The 18694-nt window shown below is 41.7% G+C and overlaps 1 protein-coding gene across 3 annotated transcripts in view; it reads left to right on the top strand.

The window, feature by feature from the left end:
* The window catches only part of TBC1D2B (TBC1 domain family member 2B), an 84836-nt gene that overhangs the window by 32262 nt on the left and 33880 nt on the right, over positions 1-18694 (top strand). The window lies entirely within an intron of this gene.

Genomic DNA, 18694 nt, shown 5'->3' with positions numbered 1-18694 from the left:
TCTCTCCATTTATTTCATTCTTTTTTGATTTTGTTCATCAGAGTTTTGTAGTTTTCCTCATATAGATGTTGTATATGTTTTGTTAGATTTACCTGTATTTCATGTTTTTGGGTGCTAGTGTAAATGATACTATCTTTTTAATTTCAAATTCTACTTGTTTATTTCTGGTATATAGGAAAACAATTGACTTTTGTGTGTTAACCTTGTGTCCTGCAATCTTGCTATAATTGCTTATTAGTTCCAGGAGTTTTTTTGTTGATTCTTTCAGATTTTCTATATAGATGATCATGTCACCTGTGAATACAGACAGTTTTATGTCTTTCTTCCCAATCTGTATACCTTTAATTTCCTTTTCTTGTCTTACTGCAGTGGCAGAGACTTCAGTATGATGTTGAAAAGGAGTGGTGAGAGGGGACTGCTTGCCTTGTACTTTATCTTAGTGGGAAAACCTTGAGTGTTTTACCATTAAGTATGATGTTAGCTCTAGGTTTTTTGTAGATAGTCTTTATCTCATTGAGAAAGTTCCCTCTATTCCTAATTTACTGAGAGTTTTTATCATGAATAGATGTTGGATTTTGTCAAATTCTTTTTCTGCATCTATTGATATGATTATGTAAGTTTTCTTTTTTGGTCTGTTGATGTGATGGATTACATTAATTGATTTTTGAATGTTGACTAAGTCTTGCATACCTGAGATAAATCACACTTGGTGGAGTATAATTCTTTTATACATTGTTGGATTTGATTTGCTAATATTTTGTTGAGCATTTCTGCATCTATGTTAATGAGAGACATTGGTCTGTAGTTTTCTTGTAATGTCTTTGATTTGTCATTAGGGGAGTGCTGGCCTCATAGAATGAGTTAGGAAGTGTTCCCTCTGTTTCTGTCCTCTGAAAGAGGTTATAGAGAATTAGTATAATTGCTTCCTTAAATGTTTGATGGAATTCACCAGTGAACCCATCTGGGCCTGGTGCTTTCTGTTTTGGAAGGTTATTCAATTTCTTTAATAGATATAGGCCTGTTCAGATCATCTATTTCTTCCTGTGTGAGTTTTGACAGATTGTGTCCTTCAACAAATTGGTCCATTTTGTCTAGGTTATCAAATTTGTGAGTGGTTGTTCTTAGTATTCTTTGATTATCCTTTCAGTTTCCATGGGCTCTGTAATGATATCCTGTTTCATTTCTTATGTTAGTAGTTTGTGTCCTCCTTTTTTCTTTCTTTTTTTTTTTTTCTCCCCAAAGCCCCAGTACATAGTTGTATATCCTAGTTGTAAGTCTCTCTAGTTCCTCTATGTGGGACGCCTCCACAGCATGGCTTGATGAGTGCTGCATAGGTCCACACCCAGGATCCGAACTGGTGAACCCCAGGCCACTGAAATAGACCATGTGAACTTAACGGCTTGGCTATGGGGCTGGCCCCCTCCTTTTTTCTTAGTTAGCCTGGCTAGAGGCATATCAAATTGATTGATCTTTTCCAAGAACCAGCTTTTGGTTTTATTGATTTTCTCTATTGATTTCCTGTTTTCAATTTCATTGATTTCTGCTTTAATTCTTATTTCTTTTCTTCTGCTTACTTTGGGCTTAATTTTCTCTTCTTTTTCCAGTTTCCTGAGGTGGAAGCTTAGCTTATTGATTTTAGATCTTTCTTCTTTTCTAATATATACATTCAATTTTATAAATTTTCCTCTAAACACTGCTTTTGCTGCATCCCACAAATTTTGGTATTTTTATTTAGTTCAAAATGTTTTTTAATTTCTCTTGGGATTTCTTCTTTGACCCGTGTGTTATTTAGAAGTGTATTGTCTAATCTCCACATATTTTGGGATTATCCAATTATCTTTCTGTTACTGATTTCTAGTTTAATTCCATTGTGGTCTGAAAGCAGACATTGTATGATTTCTGTTCTTTTAGATTTGTTAAAGTATGTTTTATGGCCAAGAATGTGGTCTATCTTGTTGAATATTCCACGTGAGCTTGAGTAAAATGTGTATTCTGCTGTTGTTGGATGAAGTAATTTATAGATGCCAGTTATATCAAGATGATTGATGGTGTTGTTGAGTTCAACTATGTCCTACCAACTTTCTGTCTGCTGGATTTGTCCATTTCTGAAAGAAGGGTGAAATCTCCAACTGTAATATTGAAGTCATCCATTTCTCCTTGTAGTTTTATCAATTTTTGCCTCACATAGTTTGATGCTCTTGTTTGGCACATACATGGTAAGAGTTATGTCCTCTTGGAGAATTGACACCTTTGTCATTATGTAATGCCCTTCTTTATCCCTGATAACTTCTTTTACTTTGAAGTCTGCTCTGTCTGAAATTAATATAACTCTCGTGCTTTCTTTTGATTAGTCTTGGCATGGTATATATTTCTCCATTTGCTGTTAATCTGTCTGTGTCTTTATATTTCAAGTGGGTTTCTTATAGACAACAGATAGTTGGGTCTTGTTTTTTGACCTACTCTGACAATCTCTGTATTTTAATTGGTGCATTTAGGTGGTTGCATTGACATTCAAAGTGATTATTGATATAGTTGGATTAATATCTACCATATTCATTACTGTTTTCTATTTGTTGCCCATGGTCTTTGTTCCTATTTTTGTCTTCCACTCTTTTTCTGCCATTTGTGGGTTTTTTTGTGTGTGTTTTTTTTGTGTGTGTGTGCGGAAGATCAGCACTGAGCTAACATCTGTGCCAGACTTCCTCCATTTTATGTGGGACGCCGCCACAGCGTGGCTTGATGAGGAGTGCTAGGTCTGTGCCCAGGGTTTGAACCCCAAAATCCCTGGCCGCCAAAGTGGAGCATGTGAACTTAACCACTAGGCCATGGGGCTGGCCCCCTGCTGTTTGTGGTTTTAATTGAGCATTTTATATGATTCCGTTTTCTCTCCTTTCTTAGCATATCAGTTATACTTTACTTTTTTTAGTGGTTGCCCTAGCATTTACAGTATGCATTTACAACTAATCCACATCCACTTTAAAATAACACTATACCACTTCAAAGGTAATGTGAGTACCTTATAGTAGCAAAATATTCCGAATTCCTTCCTCCAGTCCCTTGTATCATTGTTGTCATCCATTTTACTTGCATATAAAGCATACATATAAGTGTATATATATATGCATGATATGTGTATGTAGTATACATAGTCAAATACATTGTTGGTATTATTTTGAACAAACTGCTATTTGTTAGATAGTTAGAATAAGAATAATAAAGGTTTTTATTTTACTTTCACTTATTCCTTATTTGATACTCCTTTCTTTATGTTGAATCTAAGTTTCTGACCTGTATTATTTTCCTTCTCTCTAAAGAACTTCTTAACATTTCTTGTAAGGCAGGTCTACTAGCAACCAATTCCCTCAATTTTTGTTTGCCTGAGAAAGTCTTTATTTCTCCTTTACTTTTGAAGGCTAATTTCGAAGGGTACAGAATTCTAGGTTGGTGGGGTTTTCTCTCACACTTTAAATATTTCACTCCATTCTCTTCTTGTTTGCCTGGTTTCTGAGAAGTTGTAATTCTGATCTTTGTTCTTCTGTAGGTAAGGTGTTTTTATTACCTCTGACTTCTTTCAGGATTTTTTTTTCTTTGTCTTTGATTTTCTATAACTTGAAAATGGTATGCTGAGGTATAGTTTTTTGGGCATTTTTCTTGCTTTGTGTTCTCTGAGCTTCCTGGAGCTGTGTTTGGTGTCTGATGTTAATTTGGGGAAATAGTCTGTCATTATTGTTTCAAATATTTCTTCTGTTCCTTTCACTCTTTTTTTATCCTCCTAGTATTTCCATTACACATATCTTATGCCTTTTGCAATTCTTCTCCAGTCCTTGGTTATTCTTTTCTGGGTTTTTTTTCCAGTCTGTCTTCTCTTTGCATTTTGGTTTCTGAGGATTCTGTTGATCTATCCTCTAGCTCAGAGATTCCTTCCTCAGCTGTATCCTTTCTACTAATAAGCCCATCAAAGGTGTTCTTCATTTCTGTTGCAGTGTTTTTTATTTCTAGCACTTTTTTTGGTTCTTTTTTATGATTTACGTCTTTCTGCTTACATTATCCGTCTCTTACATGCTGTCTGCTTTATTCATTAGAACCCTTAGCATATTAATCATAGTTGTTTTAAATTCCTGGTCTGATAATTCCAACATCCCTGCCATGTCTGGTTCTGATACTTGCTTTTGTCTCTTCAAACTGTGTTTTTTGCCTTTTGGTATGCCTTGTGATTTTTTTCGTTTTTTTAATTGAGGTCACATTGGTTTATAACATTATATAGATTTCAGGTGTACGTTATTATATTTTGACCTCTGTATAGATTGCGTCATGTTCACCACCAAAAATCTAATTGCCATTCATGTAATCTTTTCTTGATAGCTGGACGTGATGTACTAGGTAAAAGGAACTGCTGTAAATAGGCCTTTAGTGATGTAGTGGTGAGGTATGGGGGAGGAGAAGTGTACTGTAGTCCCACGATTAGGTCTCTGTCTTTCAGTAAGCCTGTGCCTCTGGACTCTGAACTTCACAAGTGTGTCTCAGTCTTTTTCTTCTCCCTTAGGTGGGACAGGGCGACTAGAGGGGGCTGGAGTTAGGTATTTCCCCTCCCCGAAGATCATTAGGCTCTGATAATACCCCAGCAGTTTAGGCTCTGGTTAACTAGTTTCCCCTGAAGGCAGGTCTTGTTAAGAACAGCATGCTTTGGAGTATTTCAACGGGGTTCAGCTCTCCCTGCCCAGAAGCCTGAGGGGATTTTTCTCTGATATTCGCTATGGGAACGGTGGAGCTCTTGGGCTGAATCTCACTATATTATGGGGGCCCCCTATACCTGGGTCCCCTAGAGTTGTTAACTCAGAGTTGTTTGCACTCAGCCTCCAGCAACTTGTCAATTATAGTAGTTTTTCCTACCTGGCCCTGGTTCCACTAGTGACTCTCTGCTCCAGAAAGGCACGTCTTCCCGTGTTTGCCTGTCTGTCTCTCTAGTCTTGGGGCAGTGATTTGCCCTGTGTCCTCCCTTTTTATTGATCCAAGGAGAGTTGTTGATTTTTCAGTCTGTTTAGCTTTTTACTTGTTAGGACAGAGGGGCTCCTTACATGCAGAATTGGAAATGGTCCATGTTATCTTTTTATTATTGAGTTGTAGTTTTTGAGTGTAGAGGTGTTTTTACTATTCTTTGAAGCATTCCACCTGGTGGCCACAGAACAGGAGCCTCTGTTTAGACAATGAGGATTAGTAGGAAGGCTGTAGAGGCCGTGCATTGTGGGACTTGGAAGCTTCTTGCTCTCCTGCAGTGCCCAGCCCAGTGGTCAGTATGCAGTTGGCCAGCTGAACCCAGAGGTGGTCCCCTGGGTTTTCAGGGTGGGAGTGGTTTGGCCATAGGAACTGCTACACATACAGGGACTTGCTGTTTCAGAAAGTGACTTCTTTCTTTTTGTACCTTTATGGTTGAATTCAAATTAACAAATTGATTCTCTTTGTGTTGTCAGTTCTTAAGATAAGGCCTAGCCTTATACTGAAACTGAATGAGATGTGGCAGGGCAACCCAGACCTCAGGAGCCAGCCCTCGTGAGGGAGATTCCCATCCCCTATAGCACTGGATTGGTTCCTGGCTGCCCCCCTCCTGGCTTGTTGCAGCAGTCCCACACTCCTGGTCCTGCTGGTTCCCATCCATTCATGTTCTGCTCTTCTGTCATCTCCAGACAGCTCTGCTTGTGTTGTCACCCCATATCAGAAGTATCACTGATGCTCCTCAGCCTGCAGGGTCAGCTCTAAGCTCCTTGGTCCGACATCTGAGGTTCTCTGCAGTCTAACTTGAATCTATTCCTTGGGCAACTGTTTCCCCATAGTCTTACTCCCTGGGCCACTGTGTTCCTGTCATTCTGCACCTTATTCTTCACCCAGGACCTTCATCCCCAGGATATCTTTCTGCCCGGTGTGCCCCATCTCATCTGATTCAGTCCCACTCATCTGCCAGCACCCAGGGGAAGGTGGCAGGGAGGAGGTGAGGTGGGGCTGCATCCTCAGAGTCCTGCAACTCGAGCAGCACTGCATTTATCGGCTTCAGCCTGTCAGCCTGCTCCTTAACAAAAGGGTGCTGTGCTCCTAAAATGTTAGAAAGCTGCTGAGAGCCTGTCCCTTCATTTTACAGGCTGGAAAGTTGAGACTTAGAAAAGTAAGGCAACTTGCTCAAGGGACACAGCAAGTGTGTGGACAGCTGGAAGGCACCTAGGTCCCTTGATTGGAGCCCAGTGTTCCTTCCACCTTTCATGAAAAGAATGTATTTGGGAAACTGTCAATTTGCCATATTTTCATACCTAGCTAGTCTCATCTGCCCTCAAAGTTAGATAATGCAATGAGAGGGAGACAGACCTGTAACACTGGGTGCTCTTTGAGCTATGGGTGATTACAGGGCATCCTCCCTAGGAAAGTGAGCACATGGTACTTTTGTTTCTAACAACTGACGGATTACATTCAGGGTTAAACGTCACTAGGAGTTATCTTCTATCAACTGTGCACAGTGTAGCGTAGTGATTAAGAGCCAGACAGCCTGTGTGCAGTTCCCAGCTCCGTGACTTAGTAGCTGGGTAACTTGGGTAAGTTGCTTAACATTCTGTGCCTCTGTTTCTTGTTTGTAAAATGGGAGTAATAACAGAAGATTGACATGATGATGATGAGTTAATGCATATAAACTGCTTTGAGCAGCACCTGACACTCAGTAAGTACTCCTGCAGGGCACCATGTGCCTCAGCTCCCACCAGCCAGTCACCAACTCACCAAGAGTCAGCTGGGTTTGTTCCTAACTAGTTAATGCCTGTTGTGCTTGTTACGTAATTTGGTGAAATACTTAGTAAATCCCTAATGTATAAAAAGGAATTGTTTTTCCTATGAAAAAGAAGTTGAACGCTTGGGGAGATTTTAATAAGGTGAGTCACTAAAAAATTGCTGTCAGGATGTGGGTAACACAGTTGCAAAAGATTAGAGGAAAAAAGTGTTAAAACCTGTAAAGATTCTATACTTAGATTGTTTCACAACTGTAAGTTGCTGTTCCACTTTAAAAAAAAACTGAACAAATTTGGAAAAGTTAGACAATGTGTCATGGATGTGATTTATCCAAGAAAGATAATAGGGAACTGGGGTCCATAGCCCCAGACACGAGGAAGAGGCCTTGGCTGGCCTGCATCAGGAGATTGGCAAATCAGCGAACAGACATCTGTGCCTTTATAGGTGCATGTGTTTGTTTTAAGTTATTTTTAAATGGTTTCCTGCCATAACCAACTTGTTCATTAACCTTCCAGCAGTCCAGGTCACTTGAGGTAATAGAATTAGCTCTCCTGTGAAGTTCTGGCCAGTCCATGTGTATGAGTGTGCATGCTCGGGAGTGGGAGTGGGAGTGTGTGAGCAAGAATGGAAAGCACATACCTGAGCACCCGGTGAGTATGTGCCCTGGTGCCCATGCAGCGTTTGAGCAAGATGGGTGTGCGTGGGAGGTGTGCTTAGGCTGCAGCAGTGCTGCAGGTTATGTGACCGCAGGGAGCAGGGCTCTGTGGGCCTGGACTGTGAGTCCATCGCTGGTGCTGAGCTGTGCCTGACGTGTGACTGGCAGCTCCCACGGCCTAGCTTTCCCTCAGTTCAGGAGTAGGGTCACCCTGTGGCTAGTGCTCTTTGCAGTCAGCATAGGTTTTAGAATCGCAGCCCTGCTACTCATTAGCTCTGTGTTGTTGAGCCAGTTACTTAACTTCTCTGAGCTTTATATTTTCTGTTAGTAAATTGGTGTGTGTGTAGGGGGCTGAGTGTTAAGATTATCAATAACAACTGCTGAGCCCAGTGTGTGGTTCATTGTAAGTGCTCAGTAAATGGTGGTTGCATGAACCAGTCCTGCTGCCACTGTCATTACCCTGCCTCACTGAGCCAGTGAGTGGAGTGGATCGTCACTTTATCCATCTGATGGATCGGGTGCCTTTCTCGAGGGTAAGTGTGAAGACCGAGATGGCTGGGCAGGTGTGCTCATCCTTCCAGGCTTGCCTCTGAGGTGTGTTTTGCTGGCCCTGGAACTGGCCCTGCTCTGACCTTTTGTTTTTTCTTCCCTCTTGACCCCTCAGCTCTGGTAGAAATAGTTATTTGTGTGCATGGCTGGTGTTCCCAGGAGACTGTTAGGACCATGCCTGGTGGGTCATCTTTTCAGCCCCAGTTTGTAGCAGAGGGCCCAGCCCTCTGAAGCAGGTACCCAGATGTTTGGTGAGTTTGGTGAGTTTATGCCCAGTAGCTGTAACATGATATTTGTGGTTTGCCTTGTTATAAGGCACAGCTCTATCTATGCCAAGAAAGATGAGGAATTTAGTCAGTATGCTGCTGCCCCACACTGATGTTTTAGAAGCCAGGCTTCCTGGAGAGGGAAACATGAAGGAAGGTGACCTGCTTCTGGGCCCGTGGAGTTTCCGTGATGGTGGGTGTTGGCTGGGCTCTCTGCACCTTGGCTGGCATTGGTGCCCAGTCTTCTCTGACAGCTCCCTGGGGAGTGTGAGGTTGTGCTCAGCAGTTCTGTCCCATCAGTCCTCTTGATCTTGACTCTGTCCACGCTCTTCCAGGGGCTACCCATCAGCAGGGCCACTGTTGCATGACACTGCTTCATGAGGATCACTGCAGTCATGAGAAACAACAACTTGGCTTATAGACTCAGAAGCCTTTAACCCTTGCAGGGACGTGTAGTCATCTGACTCGACATGGGAAACTCAGGCTCAGAGAACTTAGGTGCCTTGTCCAGGGCCCCCAAGGGAGCGATTGGCCCATGTCTCCTGTTGTAGTTAGAGTTGGGGACTGGGAAGGGAGATTTGTCTGCATCCTCTGCCAGTCCCGTGCCCACCCATTGCAGGGACCCTACTCTCAGGGACCTGAATCAATTCATTCCACTACCTCAAGCCTTTCAGAGGCTTCTCATTGTTTTAGGCTGAAGGCTGTGCCGCTAAACATGATCTTTGAGGTCCAGGAGGCTCATCTCCTCTGTTGCAGGCCTTCTTGGCTTTTTTCCATTCTTTACATGCACTGTCTTCCCTACAGGCCCCTGCCTTAGGTTGTCCTTTTGCTGGGAGGCTCTGTCTTCTCCTGGTTATTCCTGGTTACCTTTCAGGGGAGCCTTGTTCCACCCACCCCTCACCCTGTGCTTCTCCTTCAAAGCCCTTAGTAACTTTTGTAATTATTGTATTTCTTTGAGTACTTTATGGTCCATCTCCCTTGTGAGCTTGGGAGCTCCATGAGGGCAGGGACCTTGTCTGTCTTGGCTGAGTGTATCCCCAGCACCTTTCACAGTGCCTGGCATGTGGTGGGTGTCCAGAACCTGCTTGAGGAGTGAATGATGAATGAAGAGCTCAGTACCCTTCCAGGGGCAGAAACATTCTCCGCTCCTGCTGCTTGGGGACTGTTTATCCTCTGCCCTGTACACAGTGTGCGTGGCACTGTCTACACCCATCTGAACTGTGTCATGCTCCCTTCCCTGCCAGGAGCCACAGTTCCTCGCGGTACTGTTGTGGCCTCTTGGGAAGGAGGTCACCTTCCAACACAGTGTTGTTTACCTTTTTGACTGGGAACCCAGAGCAAATAATATATGTTCATATATAAATGTCTACTGTTTGTAAGCACATAAAACTGAAACAGAAATTTCATAAAATTTTCACTGTTACGTCTAGTAAAGCTAGGTAACTGTTTTCTCTTCCAGTGTGTTAAATTCTCATTGTGACCCTCAAAATTGATTTCATGCCTCCTTAATTTGATTTCATGGCCCGCTAATGGGTTTCCACACACAGTTTGAGAAGCACTGCCCTGGCTGTGTAGGCTGGTGCTCCCTTCTAGAGACCTTTGCATCCTCCTCTCCCCACTCCACGGCCTCCACTGTGGGTCACGTGCTGAGGATGGTCCCTTGGATAAGAGGCGATTCCTCCCTACCTTTGAGGTACTTACAGACCTCAAGGGAGACAGATAGCCAGACAGGCAGGTAAGGAGTCCATCTGTCACGAGGCACTGTGCAGTGCAGTTGAGGGCTAAACCCAGCATGGTGCTGCCTCCCTTGGCGCACCAGGGGGTCGGGGTGGGGGAGAAGGTTGGTGAGGGAATCCTTTGAGGTAAAGATGAGTTTTGACTTAGGACTTGAAGGATATGGAGGGACCTACCAAAGGGAAAGGCAAGTGCAAAGACTTGCCTGTGCAAAGGTGTGGAAGTCAGAACAGGGTTTCCTGAGTTCACAAGTTCCTGTGCCAGGAGCTTAGGCACTGAGTGGAGCTGAGGCCCAGTGTGAAGGAGTAGGGTGGTGTCCGTCCTTCAGGCAGTGGGGAACCCGTAGAGCTGACCCGAAAGTTCTCTGGTGAGAATATTTTTACTTTGATGCTTGTTTTTTTTGAGGCAGTGATCATTTTATCAGGTGTTTCCTCTAAATGTTTTCAGAATTGGAAGGATGGTATACTCATCTATCCATCCTAAAAGTATAGGATATTTTGGAGAGGGTCTTTCTGACAGTGCTACTTTCCCAGGTCATTCTATTGGCAGTAAATATATTTTAACTTTAAACGTGATGTTCCAAAATTGAACGCCTGCTGAAGTTTACACTATAACAAAAAGAATCTCTCAAAGTCCATGGTTTGAAGGGCAGTAGCTTATTGGAGAGTGGTTGTATTCATTTGCTCTGGCTGCTATAACAAATTGCCATCAGCTTGTTGGCTTAAAACAACACGAATTCATTCTCTTACAGTCTTGGAGGCCAGAAATCCAAAATGAGTCTCACTGGAGTAAAGTCAAGGTGTCAGCAGGGCTGGTTCCTTCTGGAAGCTCCAGGGAGATCCGTTCCAGTCACTGTGAGCACTCCTTGCCTGTGGCACCATCACTCTAACCCGTGCTGCCCTAGTCATCTCACCTGCTCCTCCTCTGTAGTGAAATCTGTCTCTGCCTTCCTCTTATAGGGACACTTGTGATGATGTTTAGGGCCCACTCAGATAAACCAGGATAATCTCCGTATCTCAAGATCCTTGATTTAGTCACACCCACAAGTTCCTTTTGGTTATTTCTACTTTTCTGTCATTTCAAATAACACTGTCCTGATAGCCTTATACATATATTTATGTTTCCTTGTGAGAATATACCCAAAGAGTTGATTTGTACAAGAGGAAATGCTGCCTCACATTTATGGGCTAGTGTTGCCCATCTTTCTTGTTTCCCTTGATGGGGTTTGTAGTTGGGCAGGAGGGAGCTGATTGGCTGCTGTGGTGGTGGCCTGCTTTTCTCCTGCCATTTCTTCCCAGCACTGGACAAGGTGGTGCTGGAGGCCAAAACTGGCCTGTGCAGGGAGTTTGTGGAGCTGTGAGCACCGGAGGGATTTGATGGGGCGTTTCCCAGCAGTTCTGTCAACTTCTGAAGTTCTAGCTGATTATCAGAATTCAAATTAAGATTGAATAAATTATTACTGTTTTAGTTGGACATTTTAAACTGTTTGCGAAGAAATCGATCTGAAATATGTAAACTTGGAAACAAGTTTTCTTGTTAGTTATATAGATTGCTGGTGTTCATTTAAAAAAATTTCAGGCTGAATACTGTAGCTGTCAAGGTGCCTTTGGCTACCTGGTGGTCCCTAACTTTCCATTTTGGATCAGAGTACCCTGAGTGTTTATTGAACAAAACAAGCACCTATCATGGTGCCTGGAAGGACACAAAAGACCCTTGAGAAGGTTTGTTAAATGAGAGAAGGGTCTTTAAGGAGCAGGTACTGTCCAAGAATGGCCTGGAACGTCAGCCTGGAGAAGAACTCCATTTAGACTGGCCATGAACTCTAAGTAGAGTGCACAGGCAGGATGCCTGGTCAGTACAGAGGCCTCTGCAGAGGGCAGAGGAGATAGGATGAGTGCTTTGAGAAGTATGTACTCTAATGACCCCCTTGCAGAATCACAGAATTGGGTTTCACCATGTAAGATCTAAAACAGGGATTGGCCCTATAGTGTTACAGCTTAAAGAGGCTTTCGATTTGAGCCCAGTCCTGTTTCTTTTCATTACCCAGGGCTTGGCAGTTGGTACCTCCCCCGACCGCAGTCCCTCAGCCGCAGATGAGAGCATGACTTTTGTGCAAGTGGGCCTCGAGACAGGGTAGTAATGGTGAAACCATCTTTCAGGGCAGGAGGGTGTGTGGAAGTTCTGCGTCATGTAAATAGCTGTTCTTTCTTCCCAGGCCGTGTTGGGGTCTTCCCTGCCCTCTTATTTCTCCTTCTTCCTGCATCCACCCTTTAAGAACCAGAGCTGAGTAGCACAGTTTAAAGGCTAGGGCAAATGGCCAGGAGAATTTAACTCCTCACATTGATGATGATGTATAACGTGCCACATGTGAGTGAAGGCTGCTCAGAGACCCTGCCTTAAGCAGGGCCACTGCTGCTTTATAGTGTAATGGGCCCAGTGGTTTCAGTGCTCAGCGAAGTAAGGGACCATTTGTGTCAAAGAAATGAGCAAAAGTATGTCAGGCATTTGTGAGAGTTTCTTTTTCTTCCGGAGCAACTATTTTGAAATAGCTTTCCTCACAATTCTATAATTTTGTGAAATCAGACATTGCCACAACACTGTCTTGCTCATTGGGTTATGGTGGGGAGTTGACTAGAATCCTGCTATGCAGTGTTCTATGAAGTTGCCAGACTCTAGAAGAGACTTGGAAAATAAATAGAACGTGTAAGATGCTTTACATTGTTTATTTGCCTCCTCCCTCTTGGTCCCAAGTAAATAAGCTGTAAGAAAACATATCTCAGGTATAAACATATAAGCAGGTATAATTGCCAGGTTCCTGGTGACTCCTCGTTAAAACAATTAGCAAAAAGTCATCCATTCGTGTATTGTGATAGACTGATGGGAACATAAAGTGTCTTAAGTAATTTCTCTGCATTCTTCCAAATTTTTAAAGCACTTTAATGAAATTTAAATAAGGGAAAAAATCATGCTTTAAAAAACATAAACATTGGGAAATGACTATTTTACATGAGAATGCCTGGCTCACACTAGAGATGAAGCTGCCTTTTGCCCTTACCTTTTGTCGACCTCAGGAAAACTAAATGATGCACATTTCTTCCTCCTTTTTGTTTGTTTATTTTAATAACCTTATTGAGGTATAATTTACCTCCAATAAATTCACCTATGTTAGGTGTATAGGTGGATGAATTTTAGAAATTAGCCATAGTCACATAAACACCTCCATAGTTGAGTTATGGAGCATTTCAGTCACCCTACAAAGTTTGCTCATGCTCCTTTGCAGTTGGTCCCCTCCCCTAACCCCTGGTCCCAGACAACCTCTCATCTGCTTTCTGTCACTGTGGCTTTGCCTTTTAAAGAATTTCATATAAATGGAATCATACGGTATGTAGTCTTTTCTATTTGTCTTCTTTCACTTAGGGTAATGTTTTTGAGACTCATCTATATTGTTGAGTGTTTTCATATTGCATTCCTTTTTATTGCTGCATGATATGCAGTGAGTATTGGATATATCACAATTTGGTTATCTGTTCACCAGTTCATGGATTTTTGGGTTGTATCCAGTTTGTATGAATAATGCTGCTATGAATAATCACTTACACTTCCTACGTGTAGACATATGTTTTTATTTCTTTTGGGTAAATACCAGGGATTTGGATTGCTGTGTCATTTAGTTAAGTGTATATTCAACTTTATAAGATGCTGCCATGCTGTTTTCCAAGGTGGTTGCACCATTCTGCATTCCTCTTAGCAGTACATGACAGTTCCAGTTGCTCTGTATCCTTCTCAACACTTGGCATTGCCAGTGTTTTTAACTTTAGCCATTGTGGTGGGTGTGGTTCATTTTGGTTTTAAGATGCATTTCCCTGATGACTAGTGATGTTGAGTATCTTTTCATGTGCTTATTGGCCATTTGCATATATTCTTTGAAGAATAGTTCAAATTTTTTACTCATTTTTTAATTGTGGTGTTTGTCCTCTTATTATTGAGTTGTAGGAGTTCTTTATATCTTCTGAATACAAGCTTTTCTCAGATTTGTGTTTTGCAAATATTTTTCAAAGAAGAGAAACTTTTAATCTTGATAAAAAGATTTTATCATTTTATCATTTTAATCTTTTATAGATTGTGCTTTTTGTGTTCTGTTTAGGAAATCTTTGCCTAACCCAATATTACAAATATTTTCTCCCATGTTTTCCTCTAGAAGATTAGTGATTTTAGCTCTTACCTTTAGGTCATGTATATATTTTGAGTTAATTTTTATGTTTGGTGTGAGGTAACGGTTGAAGTTCATTTTTTTTTCATACAGATAACCAGTTCTAATACTGCTCTTTCAAAAGGCTGTCTTTTCCCCATTGAGTTTCTTGGCACCCATCATTGACATTATTACAAGCTTAACATTGTCCCATGGCTCATTGATCCTTCCTGCCTTACTTCATTTCTGTTGTCTTTTTTCTCTCGTTTCATTTTGGATAGTTTCTATTGCAATGTCGTCAAGTTCACTAATCTCTCTTTATGCAATGTCTGATCTGCTGTTAACCCCATACAGGGTATTTTCATCATAGACGTTGCATTTTATTTCTGGAAGTTTTGATTTGGATTTTTTAAAACATCTTCCGTGTCTCTATTTAACAGGTTTAGTCTTTCTTCTAGTGTCTTAAATGTGGTGAAACAATTATAACTTTTAACTACTACTTAACATTTGTCATTTCTGGGTCTGTTTCTGTTTATTAATTTCTCTCCTTGTAATGAGTTGTATTTTCCTACTTTTCATGCCTGGTAATTTTTTATTGAATGGCTGATAGCGTGAGTTTTACCTTTCTGAGTACTAATTTTTTTTGTATTCCTATAAATATTCTTTAGCTTTGTCCTGGAATGTAGTTTAATTACTCAGAAACAGTTTGATGCTTTTGAATTTCTCTTTTAAGCTTTTTTAGGTGGGATGAGAGCAGCCTTTAGTCTAGGGATAATGTTAGTAGCCTTTTTCTGAGTGCTCTATCTGATGCTCCATGACATATGAGGTTTTCCATTCTGGCTAGTGGAACTAGACACTAATCCTGCTGAGCCTCAGGGATTGTTCCTTCTGCCTCTCTCAGGTGGTTCTTTCCTTTTCTTGGGTAGCTTTCTTCTGCACAAGCCTGATAGTTCTCAGCTGGAGACTTAGGAAACCGTAGTTCCCCAAGAGTTGGGGAACCTTGGCTATCTCTGCACCTCTCTGTACAGCTCTCTTTTCTCCAGTACTATGCCCTGTGAACTCCACCTGCCTTGGGATTCCCAACTCTGTCTTATCAACTCATGGCAGAACTCCACCTGGAATCCACCTTCCTGCACCGTGGCCTGGAAACTGTCCCCAGGCATTAAGCTTGAATATTTGCTATCCTATTCTGATTCTGTCGACCTATTTATCTCCTTACTCTGAGTTTTGTGACCCCTTTCTAGCTTTTTTTGTTTTTTCAGGTATGAGGGCCTTCTTGAGGATTTCTTGTTGTGGGCTGGGGTGGGGGGGGCGGGGAGGGGGGTGTCTCATGGCTACAAAGTCCCTTAGCTTTTGTTTGTCTGGAAAAGATTTAATTTCTCCCTCATATCTGAAGGATATTTTTGCTGGATAGAGTATTCTTGGCTGAAGATTCTTGTCTTTGAAAGTTTTGAATATGTCGTTCCATTCTCTCCTCGCTTTTAAGGTTTCTGCAGAGAAATCCGTTGAAAGCCTGATGGGGGTTCCTTTGTAGTTATTTTCTTCTCCCTTGCTGCCCTGAGTATTCTTTCTTTGTCATTCATTTTTGCCAGTTTTACTACTATATGCCTTGCAGTAGGTCTTTTTACATTAACAAATCTAGGAGATCTGGAAGCTTCTTCCACACTTATTTGCTTCTCTTTCCCTAGGTTTGGGAAGTTCTCTGCTATTATTTCTTTGAGCGTGCTTTCTGCTCCATTCTCCTTCTCTTCGCTTTCTGGGATACCTATAATTCTTATGTTGCATTTCCTCATTGAGTTGGATATTTCTCGGAGACTTTCTTCATTTCTTTTTAGTCTTAGTTCTCTGTCCTCTGTCTGGAGCATTTCAACATCTGTCTTCCATTATGGTGATACGCTCCTCTATGATGTCCACTCGAGCATTCAGGGAATCCGTATTTTGTTTTATCTCTTCCATCATGTCCTTCATCTCTAATATTTTTGATTGGTTCTTCTTTATAGTTTCAATCTCTTTTGTGAAGTAGCTCCTGAACTCATTGAATTGTTTATATTCTCTTTTTACCTCGTTGAGTTTTTTGATGATAGCTATTTTGAATTCATTGTTGTTTAGCTTACATATTTCTGTGTCCTCTGGACTAAGTTCTGGTGCTTGTCATTTTCTCTCTGATCTGGAGATTTGGTGTAGCATCTGATGTTGGAAGGTCAGGTCTTTCTCCTTCTGATATTATTCGGTTGCAGGTACAGCCTGTCCCCACTGGGTGGGGGTTGAGAGCCACATATTCTGAGCCCTCTGCCTTCAGCTGAGATCCCAGGGGCTGGAGCTGTGCTGAGCAGGTGGGGTGAGGGGTGCTTTCTCCTGCGTGCACTCCAGGATTTCTCCATCAGCTCTTGCTATCTGGGGTCCTGGGGTCTTGGCTTGATGAGGTCACCCCCACACGAAAGCTTTTGCCCTGTTAGAAGGCTTCCCTCTAGGCTGCAAGGGCACTTGAGAGTCCTGGGTGATCCCGCAAACAAGCAACCCCTCCCTGACTCCTTCCCTCATGGAGCCTCCCGCAGCAGTGATCACAGTCTTTAGGGGAGGGAGCGAAGTTCTCTCTTACCCCATTCCAGCTCATCCGAGGGGGTCTCTAGCCTCTCTGCCCTCTGTCGTGTGGCTGCATGTCTCTCTGAGGTTTTGTGTTGTTAGGATGTCTTCTGTTGGAGTACAGATGTCCCTTTTCATTGTATGTTGGAAGGGAGAGAGTCCCGGGCAAGTCTACTCTGCCATGATGCTGATGTCACTCTGTGTGAGTTCTTTATCTATTTTGGAGGTTAACCCCTTGTCAGATATATGATTTGCAAATATTTTCTCCCAGTTGGTGGGTTGTCTTTTCGTGTTATTCATGGTTTCCTTTGCCTTGCAGGAGCTCTTGAATCTGATGAAGTCTCATTTGTTTATTTTTTCTTGTTTCCCTTGCCAGAGTAGACATGGTATTTGAAAAGATCCTTCTAAGACCGACGTCAAAGAGTGTACTGCCTGTATTTTCTTCTAGGAGTTTCATGGTTTCACGTCTTACCTTCATGTCTTTGATCCATTTTGAGTTAATTTTTGTGTATGGGGAAAGATAATGTTCTACTTTCATTCTTTTGCATGTGGCTGTCCAGTTTTCCCAACACCATGTACTGAAGAGACTTTCCTTTCTCCATTGTATGTTCTTAGCTCCTTGATTAGCTATCTGTAGATGTGGGGTTTTTTTTTTATGCTTGTTGGTGAGGAAGATTGGCCCTGAGCTAACATCTGTTGCCAATCTTCCTCTTTTTTTTCCTTCCCCAAAGCCCCAGTACATAGTTGTATATCCTAGTTGTAAGTCATTCTAGTTCTTCTACGTGGGCTGCCACCACAGCGTGGCTTGATGAGTGATGCTAGGTCTGTGCCCAGGATCCAAACTGATGAACCCTGGGCTGCTGACGGGAGCATGCGGACTTAACCACTCAGGCACGGGGCCAGCCCCAGATGTGTGGTTTTATTTCTGGGCTTTCAATTCTGTTCCATTGATCTGTGTGTCTGCTTTTGTACCAGTGCCATGCTGTTTTGATTACTGTAGCTTTGTGGTATATTTTGAAATCAGGGATTGTGATGCCTCCAGCTTTGTTCTTTTTTCTCAGGATTGCTTTAGCTATTCGGGGTCTTTCATTACCCCATGTGAATTTTAGAATCTTTGTTCTATTTCTGTGAAGAATGTCATTGGGATTGCATGAATCTGTAGATTGCTTTAGGTACAATGGACATTTTCACTATGTTTATTCTTCCAGTCCATGTGCGTGGAATATCTTTCCATTTCTTTATGTCATCATCGATTTCTTTCAGTAATGTCTCATAGTTTTCATTGTATAGGTTTTTTTACCTCCTCGGTTAAATTTATTCCCAGATATTTTATTCTTTTTGTTGTGGTTGTAAATGGGATTGTATTCTTGAGTTATCTTTGTGTTAGTTTGTTATTAGAGTATGGCAATGCAACTGATTTTTGTAAGTTGATTTTGTGCCCTTCTGCTTTTCTGTAGTTGTTGATAATTTCTAATAATTTTCCAGTGTATTCTTTAGGGTTTTCTATATATAAAATCATGTCATCTGCAAACAGTAAGAGTCTGATACACTTTTAAAAAAATGAAACATTACAGATACATTTCAAGTCCTCTATTTTCCATGATTCCATTCTTTTCTTGCCCTTTACAGAGGTAAGCAGTATTCTATATTTGATAATTATCATTGATGTTTGGATTTTTTAATAGTTTTACTACTTATGTGTATATCAATAGATAATATCTATTACTAGTATTATCTTGAAGATTTAAAACAATGTCATGTCATTCTTCAGTTTTCTTCCTTTTTTCATTCAGCATTAAAAAAATATTTATCCATATGATACCTGTCGCTTTTTTTTTCTTTGCTAATATGAATAGTGCTGCAGTGGATGTCCTCATTTGTGTCTCCTTGTGCACATGTCCAGAATTTGTTTAGGAAATGCTGGGTCTTAGGGCAGGCACCTCTTCACCTGAACTG

Source organism: Equus asinus, chromosome 2 (assembly GCF_041296235.1).
Source record: "Equus asinus isolate D_3611 breed Donkey chromosome 2, EquAss-T2T_v2, whole genome shotgun sequence".
In the NCBI taxonomy this organism is placed as follows: domain Eukaryota; kingdom Metazoa; phylum Chordata; class Mammalia; order Perissodactyla; family Equidae; genus Equus; species Equus asinus.
The sequence above is the reverse complement of the archived record's forward strand: the minus strand, read 5'-3'. Positions and strand labels throughout refer to the sequence as shown.